The following is a 19,010-nucleotide window of genomic DNA, read 5'->3' on the forward strand; positions in this document are numbered from 1 at the left end:
ACAGGGTATGAAACCTTTATATGATATGTGGTTTCCAAATATTTTCTCCCATTGAATTGGCTACACAGGCACCTTTAATGTTTGTATTTCTACTGACATTCTCTTCAAGGCTAAGTTTTTACTATCAAGCACCTCAAAATTCTTCCAGTGTCTGTCTACCCATTATCCAATCCCAAAATCATTTTAGCAGTTATAACAGCAACCTACTTCCTGGTAATATAAACTGTCTTAGTTTCCCAGGGCTGCCATAAAAAAAGTACTATAAATTAGATGGCTTAAAACAACAGAAATGGTTTGTCCCACATTTCTGGAGGCTAGAAATCTTCAATCAAATTGCTGGAAGTGCCACGCTCCCTCTGAATTCTGTAGGGAAGAATCTGTTTCCTGCCCACTGGCAATGGCTGGAAATCTTTGACATTCCTTGTTTGTGGCATAACTCAATCTCTGCCACCATGATCAAATGACCATCTTTTCTCTCTCTGCGTCTCTGTCACCTATCCCCTTCTTATAAGGGCAATAGTCATATTGGATTAAGGGACCACCCTACTACAGTATAACCTCATTTAAATTTTTCTAGTTCCATCAATAATGACCCTATTTCCAAATAAAATAGCATTTGTGATAGTGGAGATCAGGAATTCAACATATCTTTTCAACATTACAAACCATTACAGGAGGAAACCAGATTTCATGGACTTTGGATACAGGTTTCAGTGCAGCAGCTGCCTCTGGAACTCCTACCTTTACACAGTTCTGCTACTCTGCTTGGTCTTCTTAATGGGTTTTCAAGTATGACATATGTGCTTACTGTTGAATTTATATTGCAACGTGAATGTTATTCTGTTTTGTCCAGCATTCAGTATAACATGGAAAAAAAGATATATGTTAGTGTTTTTCTTTTTCTTTTGTTTTTTTGTTGTTGATGGTGTTTTTTTTTTTAATTTTAAGTGCAAAATGGAAATAAATGGATCAGAGCAAAAGCATTTCAGTTTTCATAATATACCAGTAAATGGTCAGATATTTAAAGAACAGGGATATATAGAAAAGAAAGTAGCATTGAAACAAATAACCAGTTAGATCATTAATTTAAAATTTTTCTGTTACTAAAATCTTTCTGTCTTTCTCAAGCTTTCATTTCATTAACATTTAAAGTTAAAATGTCTGTGATATCCAGTGGGGAATAGTCAGGTGATGTTTTTTCTGGATGCAAAAATCCTAAATTTTATTCACTGGAAACTAAACTTGATTCTCTAGAGCCATTAAATTGTGATCACAGTTGAGGACAATTTTGATTTTCTTTAAAGAGAAGAAAAACATGATTTTATTACACAGATAATAGATATGTTACATAGATTTATAGGGGACTCTGGAGGTACAAACACCCATTAAACACAGAAACATTCTTACATGTGTTTTTGAAATAATTTACATTACCCAGGAGACACTTGCATATGGAAACAAATAAGGGAAATCAGAGAAATCACATCCTACTAGATGTGAATCTCAAAAACACCAATGGTAGAGGCAATTTAAAGGAAAACAGTTTCTAAAAGAGCTGGGTGGACTGTCTCATGTACAAAAACAGAAGACTCAGAGGTATGGGTCAGACATTGATTTAAATTGATGTTGCCCTGTACATGCAAAGTTCATTTGGGGTGTCTCAGTTTCCCCTATATTTGTTTTCAACTAGAATTATAGACTGAACTAAATAGGGACAGAGCTTGCCACATGATCACCTGTCCTAAAGCATAGGCTTTTACTGAGAGGAGCTTACAAATATCATGTTATATTGTGAAGTGGAAAAAGTGACGATTTGAAATTCCAGAAAAAATAAGGGAAATAAAGAATGCAATCCCAACCACACACACTTTTTTTATTAATTATTTTTAAAGAATTAAAAAGACCAAAGGAATCATGAACAAAAAGGAGGATGTATTTTAATTAGTTTTTTTTTCAATTTCTTCTTCTGAATGTTACCACATTAGACAATAGCACTGTGAGTTCTGTGAAAGCAATGTTTATGTTTTAACAATCCTCGTATATTCTACTTTGGAGCAGAACCTGGCACATGAAAGGAAATTAAAAAAAAACTTGACTGGTTGAGCAAATCTAAGTTTTTGCTTGTTTGTTTGTTTTTTATGGTAGCAAATAATTACTTTTTTCACCTAGTATATAATTACTCTGCAAGAGTATTAAAAGCATCATTCCTGCAACTTTGAAAAGGTCATCACAGTTTGAAGTAGGGTGTGGTTCAAAGTCTATTACAGACAAGGCTAATGACCTCATCATGGGCAAAGCAAAGCTATTGAAAAGCATTCTCCTTCAGTGCCAAGTTCAATGATTTCAAGTGTGCTTCTGGAGTGCCAATGGGTTCAGAGGTTCACGTATAAGTCTACTTCATGTCTTTGCTATGAAATTATCAATAGCAGTGGTTAGATGGTATTGGAAATAATAAGATCCTGGGGAACCAAGCCAGAGGAAAATGTAATGTGTTTACCTAGAACTAGTAGAAACCACTTTACCATTAAGGTAACTGGGTAATAAGATCCATGCTGCATATTTTGTCTAAAATCAAATACTTCCTTTGAAATTAGATGTACACTATACAAATAGAAATGTTGCATTTTGTTTTTATATCTCATATGTTCGGAGTCCTAGTTTCCTTGGGCTTCTTTCTTTCTTTTTCTTTTTTCTTTTTTAAATAAGAGAACCAGTTGTTGAATTTAATATGATGATATTTTTTCTTCTATTATGAATACATCATTTTTTTTGAATGTTGATAGTTTAAAGTATGATTTGGCTTATAATTAAAAAGTCTGAACACTTTCTGTGTATTCTGTATTCCCTCTCACAGGGGACACTACACTAATTTAGATAGTGGCAGATTTGGGTAAATTGGAGAAATCGTGGTATATTAAGAAGAAATTAGTGTTAGAAATTCTATACTTCAATTTTTTTGTCACTAGCATAGATTAGAAAAATGAAAATACTCTAACCACAAAGGGCTAAAATGTGTATATGAATTATAAAACATAAATATAAATGTAAAACTGAGAATAAAATTTATATGTATGTATAATCATATATCATAACACTAAACAAAAGAACAAATCAAATATGATTAAATGTATGCTGAAATAGGAAACACACGAGTTCACATGTAAATCTCTTTTTATCCACTCCTTTCGTTTGTTTGCTTCTATTAAAGTATAGCATGCATATATAAAATGGTACAATTTATAAGACTGCACATCAATTAATTTTCAAAAGTGTACCCAACTGTTTAACCAACTCCCAGATCAGGAAAGAATAGATTACTAAGACCCTGGAAGCTCCTTTATACTCTCTTATGATCTCTACCCCATTCCTCTTTAACGGTAACACCTATGGAATTTTAGATTTGGGGGAATTGAGGGATAAGAAATAAAACCTTGAGTGTGAGATTTAATTAGTGCAGAGTGGGGAGTTGAAACAGACAACTCTATCCGAAGATGGATTGTATGCACAATGAGATGACAAATTTAATAAAAACAACAGCAAATCCAACCCACATGAGAAACTTATCTGCCGCGATTGGGAAGGAGAATCCCCTGAAACTTTGAAATCATAAGTATCTGTCAAGAGGGTTTAGAGTTTACATTCGTGTTACCCGTGCTTCCCAAATAAGTTCTTGCCAGGACATTGTTCTGAATAGGTATCAAATGGTTAGCATCCTGCAGCAGATTATAATTTCCAAATATGGCCTCTTCAATAGATATTGCATTTTGCATCTTCTTCCAACAAGGTCCCTTTCCTTGAAACCGGGTCGACCTTTTAAACTTCTTCAATCAACAGAGCATGACAGAGGTCCTACTCTGTGACTTCTGAAGAGAGGTCATAAAAGGCAATCCAGATTGCATCTGGCTGTCTCTGTGAAGGAGTCTTTGAAGCACTAAGCTTCCATATACCAACACTACAGTCCGGAGAGAACACATGCATTTCAGGAGAGCTACCTGATGATCCCCAGCTGTTCCATGCCCAGCTGTTGGAGTCTTCCCATGTGGGCACCATACTAGTGGGTTTGTGAAGCTTCGGCTATGGAGCCACCGAGGCAGCTGGCCAAAGTAACACATTTTGAAGGATGGTATTCCCATGAGTCCTCAGCTTCATAAAACCCAACATATCTTAAGCAGAACAATTATAGACTACTTTATTGAAACAAAGCCAAAAAAAAAAAAACATCTTATTAACGATAGGGAAATAAATCAATATTGCCTACAAAAGAACAACAGACTGAAAGTTGATTTCTTAGTAACAATACAAGCCAGAATAATAGAGGATAATGTCTTCAAAGTGCTTAGTAAGAATAACCATTAACCCTAAATTCAATCCTCAATGAGATTACATATGATATTAAACATGTATCTTCTTGTATAGACCAAAAGAAAGGAATTGCTGTTAGGAAATTTCACTACCTAATGCTTATACTTAAATAAAAAGACTGAAAAATGATAAAATTGGATCCTAAATTAGATGTTTAAAACAAAACAATATATGTAAACATATATGAAATGAAACAATAAAGAGAGGAACAGGAATTAATGAATTAAAATCAACAAACAGATAGGAGCAACAATCTAGAAGCTGCATCTTTGAAAATTTGAACAAAATATACAAATGCTCACAGGAGTCATGAGGAAAAAAATAGAAAAGTCACAAGTAAAAAATATTAATGGAAAGGGATGAAATGTAAAACTACTGACAAGTGAAAGACCAAACATGCCCTACAAGGGTATACAATTTAGATTGAAGTCAACTCAAGAAAAAAAAATATTCTGCACTATTTACTTGAGATGATCAAGATAGAAAAGAAAATGATACAAACGTAATTAACAGCCCTGAATGTTAATTTTGAATGTAGTCAAAAGAGGAAATTTTAGGTTGTACATATGCTACTGGGAAAAAAAAAAAAACTTCTAAAAACACAACATAGGATTGAACAACACAGACAGGGAATTCTAATGTAAACCATGGACTACAGTTCATCGTACAATAATAGTAATATTTTTCATCAGTTGCAACAAAATGCACAACACTAATGCAAGGTGTTAATAATAGGGAGATACATGGGAACTTTGTATTTTTGACATGATTTTCCTGTAAGCCCACAACTTTTCTAACAAGAAAAACACACACACAACAAATTTAGCCAGTGAGAAGGAGAAGGAAGAGAACAAGGAGGGAGAAAAGAGGCATTCGGATGGTATTTAATGTTCTGTATCTTACACTCTGTGAGGGATACACAGATATCTGCAGTTTTATATTTCATTACACTTACATATTCTGTTTTATGTATGAAATATTTCATAATAATATTTATTAGAGATAATTTTCATAAAGGGTGATAGTAATTGGGATAACTAAGTGACTCTACCTATATGAATGTAGCAACTTTCTATCAATTTTGAATACATTATAGCAGATTTTATCTTTTCTAATTTGGAGCTAGAAAATAGTGTAACTTTAATACAGCTATGATTACTTGCATTGCAGAAAGCAACTTATATCTTGAATATCTCATCTGTGAATTATACTAAAGAGACACTTTATTTTTCACTACAACATGATATTTAATTACCTAAAACATTTTTTTTCTGGTTAAAACATAAACCATATTTTAATTGAAATAGTCCATACAACAAATATTCCAAAACAGTCATTTAACTATAAAGTAGAATTGTTTTCAGAATACCGTTATTTTTCTACTCTGTTTGCAGAGACCATTTCCTGTGGCGTTTCAGTGGTACTTTTAATTGTTCTTGACCTGTCTTAATGATCCAGAAATTTAAAAGAGGTCATGATACAGCCAATAAATATTTTCAGACCTTGAAATACTCAAATAATGGAATATATGCCTTTGTAAAAGTCAGGCATCTTAGTCTTTGATTCTTTTTATGGTTTAGACTACTTTATGCCTTTCTCTCAATAAAAGTCATAAAATTAAAATGGACATGCTAAGGTTTATGAAGTGCCTCTGACCCAACACGGTGAGGCTAAAGCTAGCAAAACTGTTTCCTGAACCTGCTAAAATACCTAAAGGGAACTTTTTTACAATATATTGGCAGGGAAATCCATTTTGGGGAAAACCCCTCATCTGGCAGCTGCACACAGAAAGAAAAGCATCTACCAACTATATTCAAACATTTCAAAATATATGTCAAAAGACACCTTAGCCATCATTCTTTGAAGAGAAAGAATTCAGAAAGATCTGGACAAAAAAATAAAATATAATAATTACTGAAATCCTGAGCAATAATAATTGTTCAAATTTCATCTCGGCATTTCTTTTTAATAGAAGAGACAAGAAATGTGTGATAAAAACATTGGTCATTGGATTCAATTAAATTCCTCTCACAATTATTGATTTCCTAAAAATAAGAGCCACATCATCTTCAAGATTTGATTTAGGGAAACGAAACCAATGTTCAAATTAAATTAACAAGGATTTTTCCCTAATAGTTTTAACTTTTCTGCCATAAACATTTTTGGATAAGGGGCTTGAGAGTCATATGAATTGTGCAATATATAAAAATAAATACCACTGTGGCCAAAGAAATCTTGCAATCATTAATTCTTATTGTCTGTTGACAGTAAAAGAGGCAATATGATATAATAAAAAATTGATGGAGTCACTTTGAGTGACATCTACCCACAACCTGGCTTTTGAAATATTTTATTATATTATTTTTCTTGGTCATCATCAAGGAAACTTAACCCAACAACAGCGTTAACAAATTATGATTTTTTCCTCTTTTTATCATTTATCATTTAATAAGAAAGAAGTGGTGATGTAATAGCTGTAACAGTGCATAATTTGCTACTACTGTATCTGCAATACTCATGGACTTTCCCCAAGATTAAGATGACTGCCATGGCACCAGTAAAAACATCCAGATTCAAGGCAGGAAGAAGGGGGGGGGGGCAGCTTAGCTCAAGCTATTAACTGTCCTTTTTATAAGGAAGCTAAAGCTTTCTCATGAGCATCCCTTACAGAATTCATATAAATTCATAGTTGAAAACTGTTTTGCGTCCAAATCTAAAAGAAAAGGAGTCTGGAAGAGTAGAACAACTTTTCGAAGCTTTTTAGATCATAGACAGACTATCCATGGGATTAGAAATTTGATTAACAAATCAGTAGGGTCTGCCAAAGTCATCAAAAAATTATTCATTTGTTCAGTGTATATGTGCTGGGTGTTAATTATTGTTCTAGGTGCTATTTGGATACTATATACATATATGCTAAATATACACACTATTCATACTGATAAAATAGATGTACAAAATAATTTGAAAGCATACCACTTCATGAAAAAAAGATCAAAATAGAAGTTTAAATATATACATATATAATATTATAATGTGCTTTCAAAAAGCTGCACCTGGCCATTCTGGAATATCCCATGAAAACAAGTTTGAGTAGTACTATACTAAACATCATAAGTAAAAATTTGTAGAAAGCGTATAAATTATAAAAAAAATTGTAGAAAGCTTATAAATTATAAAAAATAGAGATACTTATGTAAGACAATAAAGGAACTGATGCACCACTGCCTACAACAGTGAGCTTAATAATATACTACTGGACACGCCAATTGTATACACTTGTCATTCCTTTGCTACTGCCATTAAAATTTCTTTTTTTACTAAAGAAATGATAGAATAGATATATCTTAGGGTAGATAATAATACTTTTTGTTCTGGGATAAAATATTGGGGAATGAAAATAAGAGAATTAAATGAAATAATTTAATTGTGAAATCACAAATAAAATCCTGGAGGAGATAAAGAAAGAAGGAGAAAATATCATCCTATCACAGCAAAACCACTTACTTGGTAAATTAGAGATAAATTTTTATTAAATTATTCAAACATGTAATTTCCATCTCTCCATTTCATATTAATAATAATATAAGGCAAGTTGAGGTCAATTTATTTCCTTTTATGAATTGAAAAAAGCCAATTTTAGAAATTTCAAAAATGAGAAAATGCTATAAAAATGCTATTAAATATGTTCTATTAAATTGCTTTTTAAAAGTCTTTAAAATTTCTACACCAAGATATACATTGTATCAATTTTTTTTACTGATTTTATATTTAAGATATATTTATGGTCCAAAAGAGAAATGATTTTCTTAGCTAAATAGCCAAATCGTTTATGGAGGGGCTCTCAGTTGGCACAACGTGTGAATCAAATCATCTCTGTCTTCTGTGTTGAATATTCTGCTGAACCATTTCCAATGTCAAGCATAGAGAAGACATAACAGGGATTTAACATTTTTAGTTTGTAATCCTCATTTTTGACTCTCTTTGAAATAAATTTGTTTTTGTTCCCTACTAAAAGTAATGCCCCATCCAATTTGGCCCTTCAGTGGCACCTCATTCTTCCAAAACATTATGAAGTACATACATGTATTAAGTTTTATTAGAGAATGCTGAGAAATAATCATTACATATACATTAAAGATAAGAAATTAATTATAATGAAATATTTTATTTAATCCTTATTTCAAAATATTATCATTTTTATTAATGTGACATTTAACATTCTTCTTCTGTATTAACTTTTCAAACTCCATTCCATATTTTACATTTACAGCATATCTCGATTTAGACTAATCACGTTTCAATTGGTCAAAAGCAAAAATATGGCTAGCAGCTACTGTATTGGACAGTCAAGTTCTGAGATACCTAAGAGGTAGCCATTCAGTCTCTAGTTGACTAAAGAGGCCCATATACTTTAGTAATTTTGCTAAGGGCAGGGTTGAAATAACTTTATATAATTTGAGGTACATAAACAAAAATGCATGCCTAAATAGAATGTAAAACCAACTGTACATGGAGATAAATCAAGCATGTACCTTAAGCTAAAATTTAGACTGCATGTAAGAAAATATTTAGAAAATGACTATTAATCTGTTTTCAGTGATGAAACATTGGAAACATAACCATTCAATATTAAAGCACTAACTGAATAGTTTCTGACATAAACAAAAAATAAAACTTTATGAAGGCAAAAAAGTTGATGAGTATTTAATGCATATTACATTTCTTAATATGGGTAATATACTCATGAGATATTCTTAAGTATTAGAATTATAAGACATTTTGTATGATATGACCTCATTTTGGAAAAATAATAAATATTTATCATTATTTGAATGCATTTGTGTAGTACAAAAGTTTGAAAACTTAAAGATGAAACTCTTTAAATTATAATATCTGGATGTCTGAATTATGAATATTTTGTTTCATTTTCCATGTGTGTATTTGCATTTTCTAAAAGATACTGATTTTTGTCACAGTAGATAAAACATGGTATAGCATTATTTTTGAATAGATAATCTGAAAACCTGTCCAGAATAGACACTAGCATATGCACGGCAAACTATCAAGCATTCGTTTACATGCATAGATTAGGTCGTTGAGGAAGGTACAATTCCTGTTCATAAAGAAGAAAGAATTCAAAACAAGTTCAGCAAGCACTTGAGGCTAAGGTGGATGGGATTTAAGAATGGAAAAGGAGCATCTCTATAAGCTAGAGGATTTGGTGTTAACATCTATACAGGAAGACAAACTATATATTGGACATCTGCAAAGGTAATGTTTGAAATGGAAACCGCTGTCATCGAGCTAACCCTCAATGAAAAAAGTTGGCTAAAACCCATGCACAAACATAGTGAAATGAGAAATTATTTATTTTTCTCTGGGTCTCTTACCAGGGCATCTAAGAATGCATAACTGCATTTATACCATCCAATAGTTGTGGGGTTCAATTTATACCACATGCATCACCTAGGAAAAGTCTAGGTGATAAATGAATATAAAATTCTATCCTAATGATATTCCTGTGACAAGTCAAACTCTAAACTCAGGCTGTGCAAGATTTTCACAGAAATTGCATCATAAAATATTACCTTATGCTATAAATTTACAAACTCTACTAGGGTTACTGCTGCTGTGTAATGAATTACCACAAAATTTACTGGCCTAAAACTATTTGTTCATATGCTTATAGGTACTGTGGATTTGGAATTCAGACGAACATGGTAGGAATGTTTCATTTATTACATGATGTCCAGGGTCTTGGTTTGCATGAAGACTTGACAACTAGAAATGATTCCAGGTGTGGTGGCTGGAGAAGTCTTTACTCACACATCTGGGCATACATTTTGGCTATTTTCTGGTGTGGAGTGAGTTGCTATATGGTACATCATGGGAACACAAGTTCAGGCACAACAGAAACCTTCAGCAAATGACTGCTTTATTATTTACATAAGACAAAGGGTCCAAAGAGCAGGGAAAGAGATCTCATTGTGGCCAGTCACCCAAGGAGGTCAACTGCTCAGGTCAGGGTCAGTGGATGGCAGCTTTGCACACCCTACTTTGAATGGGAGAGGAGAGATGCCTGTACTGCCTGACAATGGGTATTTACTGCCCTGGCAGGGAGGGGAGGGGCTGACCTGAGCAAAAATCATGTATCAAGCAAACACTTTGCATGGTTCTCATTCTGATAAACAGTGCAGGCTGCTTGTTCTTGGTTTGGAGTTCAGAGTTTAGTTAGGTCATTCTATTAGACTAATCGTCTTTCCCAGACTGCAAAATGGAAACATATTGAAACATCTGTACCCCCCAAAAAGGAGGGAGTTAGGCAAGGGTTGGGAGATGGCCAGTGAAAATGTCCATGACTTCCACAGCACCTAGGAAGTCAGCTGGAGGTGTGCATGTGAGGAATGACATTTGATCCACCCATGGAACCAGAGCCTAGAAAGAAATGTACCAGAAAACAAGTCAGAAATGGCATGTTCTTCTATGGCATAGCTTCAGAAATTTTGCAGTATCAATTTTGAATTAAAATTGAGTTACTTAGAGTGATATCATAAATACGGCAACATTAAAAATCCCCTAAAAAGTCTCCACACAGAAACAAGTAATAAAAGGGTAAATCCCACTTCCTTAGAACTCTGGAGGATGATAGAGACTGGAAAAGAACTCAGCAAATGATGAATCAAAGAAAAAGAAAAATAATCATTGCCTTTCTTCCCAGAGCCAACCCATGACTCAGTCTAATGAAGCTTGGGAGTCAGGCAAAGGCAGCACAGCCCAGGTCCCTCCTGCTATGAATGCAAACTGTAGAGCCACTCACAGCAACATATTAGAACCCCACACATGCACATGTACAGGGAATCAGTTCACAGAGACCCAAGGTGGAACAAAAACTACTGAGGAGTGTTCCATACAAAAGGCCTCTCAGAATTAAAAACTAAAGAGAGAGAGACCATGGCAGAACTGTTGGCAAGAGGAGTATACAGTCTTTGTTCACTGGACTATCTGAAAACAAAATGGACCTTCCTGGATGGACCTGCCTTCCTGGTCCAGGTCCCTATCTGGGTCTCAGGATTACACTAATGAGGAAGAAACTGGAGGCAGAACGTCCTCACAGTAAAAAGGAGAGGTGGAACTGTGCTGCTATAAGGGGGTTGAGAACCTAAAAGTGTAAGGAAAAAGGGGCACTGAGAGAAGGAGAGAATTTACACAACTCACAGGAGTTGAAAAGAAAAGTTTTCACAAAAATAAGAAGAGATCAAGATTCTCAGAGAAGGACACAGGAACAGGAGCTTTCTCCTGGAGGTGAAGTAATTGCACAAAAGGAAAATCCTAAAAATTGTGTCACATTTCCAATCCAGGGAAGAAACAGGTATAACTGAGAAAATCAGAACAATTGAACGCTGTCTACACTAAAAGTCCACAATATTTTGGGCCAAAGGTCAAAAAAGAGCCTTAATACAAACCAATAAACAATAACAACCTAGATGAGAGGGAGAAACTGACCTTCAGAGTTAACACATCAAAATAATCAGATGCCCATAAAAGAGCAAACAATTATAAGCCATTCTAAGAAACAGGATGATACGGGTCAGTCAAGGCAACAAATTAAAACTTGACATGTAACACAGAATTTGGAACAACTAATTAAAGAAGTTCAAAAAGTCTCTTAAATCCATTCAAGAAGATACAATAGAATATGAATATAGAGTTGAAGGATATTGTGCTGCTTTGAAGCTATTATACACTCCAGAAAAGTCACGTCCTTTTCCCTGATTCAATCTTGTGGGGGTACCTATGTGTTTTATTTATTTTTTAATCCTGATTCAATATTGAAAGGTAGGAACTTTGGCTGAATTGTTTCCATGGAGATGCGACACATCCAATTGTGGGTGTGGCTTTTTGATTAGATAGAGATGTGACTCTGCCTATTCAATATGGGTCTTGATTAGTTTACTGGAGTCTTTTAAAAGGGAAGACATTTTGGAGAAAACACAGTTGCTTCAGAGCTGAAGAGATACAGACATTTGAAGATGCTCAGAGTGCCTACAGAGAGAGTAGACTTCTAGACACAGACATTTGGAGATGCAGCACCCAGCAGGCGCTACCACATGACTTTCCATGAGATACTAAGCAAGCCAGAACCCAGGGGAGTAAACGAAGGCACACAGATGCTTAGAGAGGAAACCACTGGCATCAGAAGCTGGAACCAACGGAAATTGGAACAAGAACCAGCAGATGCCAGCCCACATGCCTTCTCATATGACAAATATCAACCTATCTTGAGTGCAGGTATCTTTATCTGGATGCCTTAGTTTGGGCATTTTTATGGTCTTGCAACTTATTAAATTCCCTTTTTAAAAGCCATCCCATTTCTGGTATGCTGCATTCCAGCAGCATTTAACAAACTAAAACAAATATTAAGAAGACAGAGTATAAGCTTAAAGAAGAATCTGCAAGTTTAAAAAAAACATAACAGAAATTAAAGGGGTGAATAGAACAATAATGAAGATTAAAAGTACAATAGAGTTATACAACAGTAGGTTTTCACAGGTAGGAAAAAGAATCAGTGAATTAGAAGACAGATAAATCAAAATCATACAGTCAGAAGAACAGATAGAGAAAACACTAGGAAAAAATTAGCAGGAACTAAGGGATTTGAGTTATAGCATGAAAAGCACAAACATATGCATCATGGATGTCCCAGAAGGAGAAGAGAAGGGAAAGGGGGCAGACAGAATGTTTGAGGAAATATGGCTGAAAATTTCCCAACTCTTATGAAGAACATAAATATACATTATTCAAGAAATACAACATACCCTAAACTGAACAAATCCTAATTGACCCACTTTGAGAGAAATACTGATCACAATAGTAAATGCCAAAGATAAAGAAAGAATTCTATAAACAGCAAGAGAAAAATGCACATCACATGCAAGGGATCCTTAAGACTAAATCCTGATTTCTCATCAGCAATCATGAAGGTAAGGAGATCCGATACATCTAAGCTACAAAGAGGAAAACTTCCAGACAGAATTTCTTTATCCAGCAAAATTCTCCTGCAGAAATGAGGGAGAGTTTAAAATATTCACAGATAAACATAAATTGAGAGAGTTCATCAACAAACGACAACACCTTATAAGAATTACTGAAGGAAATTCTGCAGTTTGAAAGGACACGACAGGAGAGAGTGCTTGGAGTAGTAGAGCATAAAGAGGGGAAACAGTGATATAGGATCAGAAACCATGTACGTATGAGGGTAAGTTGGTATTTTTCAAATTAGTAGCTTATAAATATAGATTGTATAATATAAACCCCAGAGGAAATACAAAGAATGTATTTTAAAAATATACAGAAAGCCAAAGGACAAAAGGATCAGCTAGATACATCATAAAAGAGCAACTCTACAGAAAAGGGAGTTACAATAAAGGAAAGAGATAAAAAAAAAAAGATAAGACATATAAAAAATAAAGAACAAAATGGCTGAATTAAGTACTCCTTTAGGGTAATAACTACTGAATGCTAATGGGTTAAGTTACTCAATCAAAAGGCACATATTGGCAGAATCAGTTACGAAGCATGATCTAACTATATGCTGTTCACAAGGGGCTCATCTTAGACCCAAAGACAAACAGATTGAAAGTAAAAGGGTGGGAAAAGATATTCCATACAATAGTAACAAAAATAGAGCTGGGGTAGATACACTAAGATAATAAAAATAGATTTTAAATCAAAGGTGTTACAAGAGACAAAGAAGGAAGCTATATATTCATGAAAGAGTCAAGCCAAGTAGAAATAACAGCCATGAATATTAATGTATCTAATCACAGTACTCCAGAGACATGAGGCAAACAATGGCAAAAGAAATATTGTGTCAAAATGGCTAACATTTTAGTCAAAATGAGAATGAGTACTATTTGTTTCTTTTACAAACTAAGGATTTTTAATATTAAATGGTCCTCATTAAAGGAAATTCCAAAAGGAAGAAAACAGGATTCTAAGGAAGAACTGAATTGAAGAGCCTGGTTGAGTAAAGAAAATATATATTAATTTATTCCACAAATACATACTGAACACTTAATATGTGTACAATAACTGAACTAAATCCTGAGGACAGGAAGTAAAAAAGGAAATAAATTCCTGACCTCATAGAACTTACATTCTTGAGGGAAGTAACAGAAAAGCTAAAGTAAAATATATAAGTATTTACTAAAGTGCTATGGAGAAAATTAAAGCATAGAATGGAAATAAAACATGTTAAAATGAGCTTCAATTTTTAAAAAGTGTGGTCAGGGAAGTTAAATATAGTTGACCTCTTTCATTGCTGGCCAATATATGTTTAGGGAGTGGCCAAAAAAAGTTCAACTTCCCCATAGAAAGGCTATTTATATAATCAATGGTCTGTAGTTTATATGAACATGGCTGGCATATTGAACATTAAACTTTGCTCTCTTAATAATTATTCTGACACATCAGGAGAAAATGAGGACTTCCCTAACAAATCAGGACAAAGAGCCATCCTACCCACATGTGGAAAAAAAATGTGACATTCATTTTTAAGCTGCTGTATTCTTTTCCTTTTGGAAAAGTGAATTTGGCCCAAATACTAGTCTACCTTAATGTAAATAAATCTACTACCAAATAATCAAGAGTGGAGTGTATATGAATAGAAATGTTCACATGCATTATTTTATAGTTTATATAAATAGGATAAGGTTTCAAAAACGACATATATATGAAAAAATAGCCTATGATTAAGAAATACCTAGAATAATGTAACTTAAAAAGTAAAATAAAGAAGGTAAAATGGTAAAATTGTTAAATGTAGATAAAATGAAATGTGATTTTAAATAAGATAACAATGGAAAGAGAAAGCCAACTAAAAGATTAAATTAATATTAGAAGTAGAAGGGCCAAAATAAAATGAACCTTAGAGGGGAAATAATAATCTAGAGTAACTAGCAGAATAAAAATAAGAAAAAGACAAATAAAGAAATTAAAAGAAAATATCAAGCATTGGCGTTCATAAGAAAGTCCTTGAGGCATATTCAGCATCCTTAGCTTTCTGTTGGGGCAATGTCTTTTTCCTCCTCATCTCCCCACCACCATATATTGTCCTCATCCTCTTTCATTTTCATATGATCCCATCAACTACTGGGTGTCTTAAGCTTAAAATCACTTCAGTTTACCATTTCATCAGTACCATTTCATGGAGTGAAACCATGAGTTAATTGTGGGCTTCTAAAAATATATAGTACTTTTCCATTTTTTATCTCTGGAGAAGTATTTTGTTGAGTCTTGAGGAGTAATTTATTCTTTTTTTATGTTTCCAATAGAGTTATTTGGTTCAAAAGTCATTATAGAAACAGGAATTGGATTAGAATTTATTGCTCCACTGTTTGCAGCTATCTCTGCCATATGGCAGAAGAAAAGCCAGTGCTTTCTTCCATATTTGTCTGAAAATGACCAGGAATTTTAACAATAGCCAAAGCCTTTGGTAAGAGTATAGTATTGAACAATTAAAAAACATAAAATATTTTTTATTCCATTGGAAGTTAAAAGAAGTCTTTCTTTCCATAACATTCCCAAATTATGAACTGTCACAAAGGCATAACAACTATCAGTGTATATATTTGCTGTTTTTCCTTCTGCAAGTATGCAGTTCTTTGTGAGGGCAAAAAGTTCAGCTTGTTGGGATGTTGTGGCATTAGGTAAGGAACTTGAGTAAATGTATTAGCATATCTAAAACAATAGATTCCTGAGTTATCCTAAATGTATTAGCATATCTAAAACAATAGATTCCTGAGTTATCTTTAATATGGGAAAAATCTGTATACCAGATAACATCTGTATTTTCAATTGGAATTTCTTGTAAATCTATTTGAGAAGATAACAGTTGGCCAGTTAAAGCTATGCAGTCATGAGGAATTTTATATAGTAGGAAATACTGTAGCAGGATTAAGTTTGTGACAATGAACAAAGGAGACACTGGTAGCTGAAAGTGAAAAGAATTTCCTAAGAACTTGATCTGTTGGTAGGTAAGGCTTCAACAGAATGAGAGAGATAAACAGTTAAGGGAGATGCCATAATTAATTCTTCAATTGATTCTAAAAGGCCATTGCAACAACTTGGCTATGATATCCAACTGTGGGCTATAATATTGTAAAAGTCTATAATCATCTCCATTTTTCTGTATAAGGAAAACTAAGAACTTCCATTCTTTTCCACGGACGAGAAGGAAAAAAAGGACAGATTATAACTAGGGAGTCCCAGAGCAGGAGTGCTGAGCAAACTATGCTTTATTTCCTTAAAGGAACGTTGATTAGTTTCATCCCAAATAGGGGCTCAACTTGTTCAGGTTTAAGCAGGCATATAAAGATTAAGCTATTAAAGAAAATTTAGGAATACAGTTTCTACAATGTCCTGCAAAGCCTAAAAATCTTCTTAATTGAAGTTTGGTCTTGGGAGAAGGGAAAGTTAGAATGCTTTAGATCTGACCAAGGGCAAAAAGGAGGTCCTGGGGACAGGGCTGTGTGGGGTAGAAGGATTGAGGATCATATCAGTAGGCCATATGGATCATAAATGGGTTGCAATAGTATCTAAAAGAGGGCAGTGATTAAATTTTATTTCTTTGACTGAAAAGACAGGAATATGTATAAGACTTAATTCTTTATCCTAGTCTGCTGAATCTGGTTCTAAGAGTTCCAAAGTAATTTTCCCCTTTCATTGAGGATCTTTTAACTTTTAGATTTTAAATATCCTAATTAAAAGGATATTGGGAGGAAATAAAGGCAGTCATGGGTTTGGTAGAGACCCACCATTTGAATTGTTCCTGGACTCTGGTGAGGAGGGTTAACGAGGCTGGTGGGATTTAAAACAGTATCTACTAAAGCCCATATATCCTTGTTCCCAATTATCACATCTATTTCACCTAAAGATGTGACATGGACAACTGGAAAAACCTCTGCTGTTTCCTGGGGCAGCCCTAGCAGTTACATTGAAAGGTATCCTACTTTCTTATAGGGCAAAGAGAGCATTTGGCAGTGGCTGCTGTTTTGGAATACTTTCGGTCAGTCTCTTTTTCAATGTCCAAGTTATTTACAGTAATTATAAGTACTAATCCCCTAGACCCTGGTGCCTAAAATTCATGGTTTGTACTTATTGTATTTGTGCTGTTTTTGCTTAGGAGATTTCTTTTTTTCACAGGTGATCTAATTGATCTGTTAGATTTCCTAAATTATTAGGTTCCATTGTGGCCCATATTAGTTTACATTTTAGAGGGGTACTTAAATCTTCTGAAAGGCCATTAACAAAAATAGAATAATTTAGGGTAGAGGTTTCATAGTTAAAATAGTGAAGACGTGAGAAGTGTTTAAGGGTTTTGAGCCTGCTATAGTATTTACATGTGAGCTCATCAAGTTTGTAGTTCATTGTTGAATTTTTTTCCAGTCAATAATTTGGCGAAAAAACTTATGAAGTTCCATAGCCAGCGTAAATGCTTCACTTTGTCAGCAGTTAGTTGTTTTAAAAAGCCATTTAAAGGATCTTTCCAATAAGCTTTTTCTATCCAGATTTTGGCATGATTTTTTCCAGGAGTCATATGAATTAATTGGTTAAGGTCTGATGATCCAGGATCATAAGTCTGAATGATGATTGAATTATTTTTGCGAAAACTACTGGGTCTTCAGTAGGATTTGGCAAATCTTATTATTATAAAAGGGGAGCTAGGCTATACTAGGACATAGCAGAGGAGGGCAGAAGAAGTTCAAAGGAGAATTAGAACAGTTAAAATCAGGAGTTCCAGATAATTTTTTAAACATCAAATGTGCTTAGATAAGTCTTGGTTAGATTTTTTTAACTTAGTATCGATTTTGTGAAGAGTGGCAATTTTAGAATTCATATGCTTCTAGAAGCTTCCAATTGCCAAGTAACATAAGTACCCCATTCAGTTGCTTAGTTTTAGAGCCTCTATTTTCTAACTGAGTGTGCAAATATACTAATTTAGGCATATCAAAAGATCTCCATTATGGTCATTATAATTCAAGATTTTCTCTAGTGTGCCAGGTCCAGTGGGAGAAGAATTTACATCACGAAGGACCAAAATTTTTGGATATAAAACAAGCTGGTGTGCTAGATGGCAGTACACTGTTATAGTTCTTAGGAATTATAACCTATTCTTTCAGAGAGTTCTGAATGTAAGCAATCCTAAATCCTAAACTTTAGAGGAATTGTCTGGATTTCTGGCAAGCGTGTTGTTTTTCAGTGTGTCTTTCACAGGATTTTTTACCCACTGTTAAGCCTGTGCTCTAGTTGTCCAACCTGTGATCAGGGGTCCCTCAAATAGAAATTGTCTTGAGGTTGGCAGGTGACCTTGTGTCAGTCTGGCCCATCTATGACCACCTTATCCTTTCACAGGAGTCTGGGTCTTTGGAATCTGAGGGTTTTTCTCCTAAGGTGGTGGGAGCTTTCATAGTATTTACGTGCCTGTCCCATGACCCCCCAAATAATCATTTGATTGCTCACAGTCAGAACGGAGGTCAAATTAATTGTTAAGGAAGCATCCCTGCACTGAAAAATAGCTCAATATAAAGTGTGAATTTTTAAAGCCATATTCGAATACTCACCAGACAAGGAAAATTTCCTTGTAC

Source organism: Tamandua tetradactyla, chromosome 7, assembly GCF_023851605.1.
Source record: "Tamandua tetradactyla isolate mTamTet1 chromosome 7, mTamTet1.pri, whole genome shotgun sequence".
NCBI classification, from domain to species: Eukaryota; Metazoa; Chordata; class Mammalia; order Pilosa; family Myrmecophagidae; genus Tamandua; species Tamandua tetradactyla.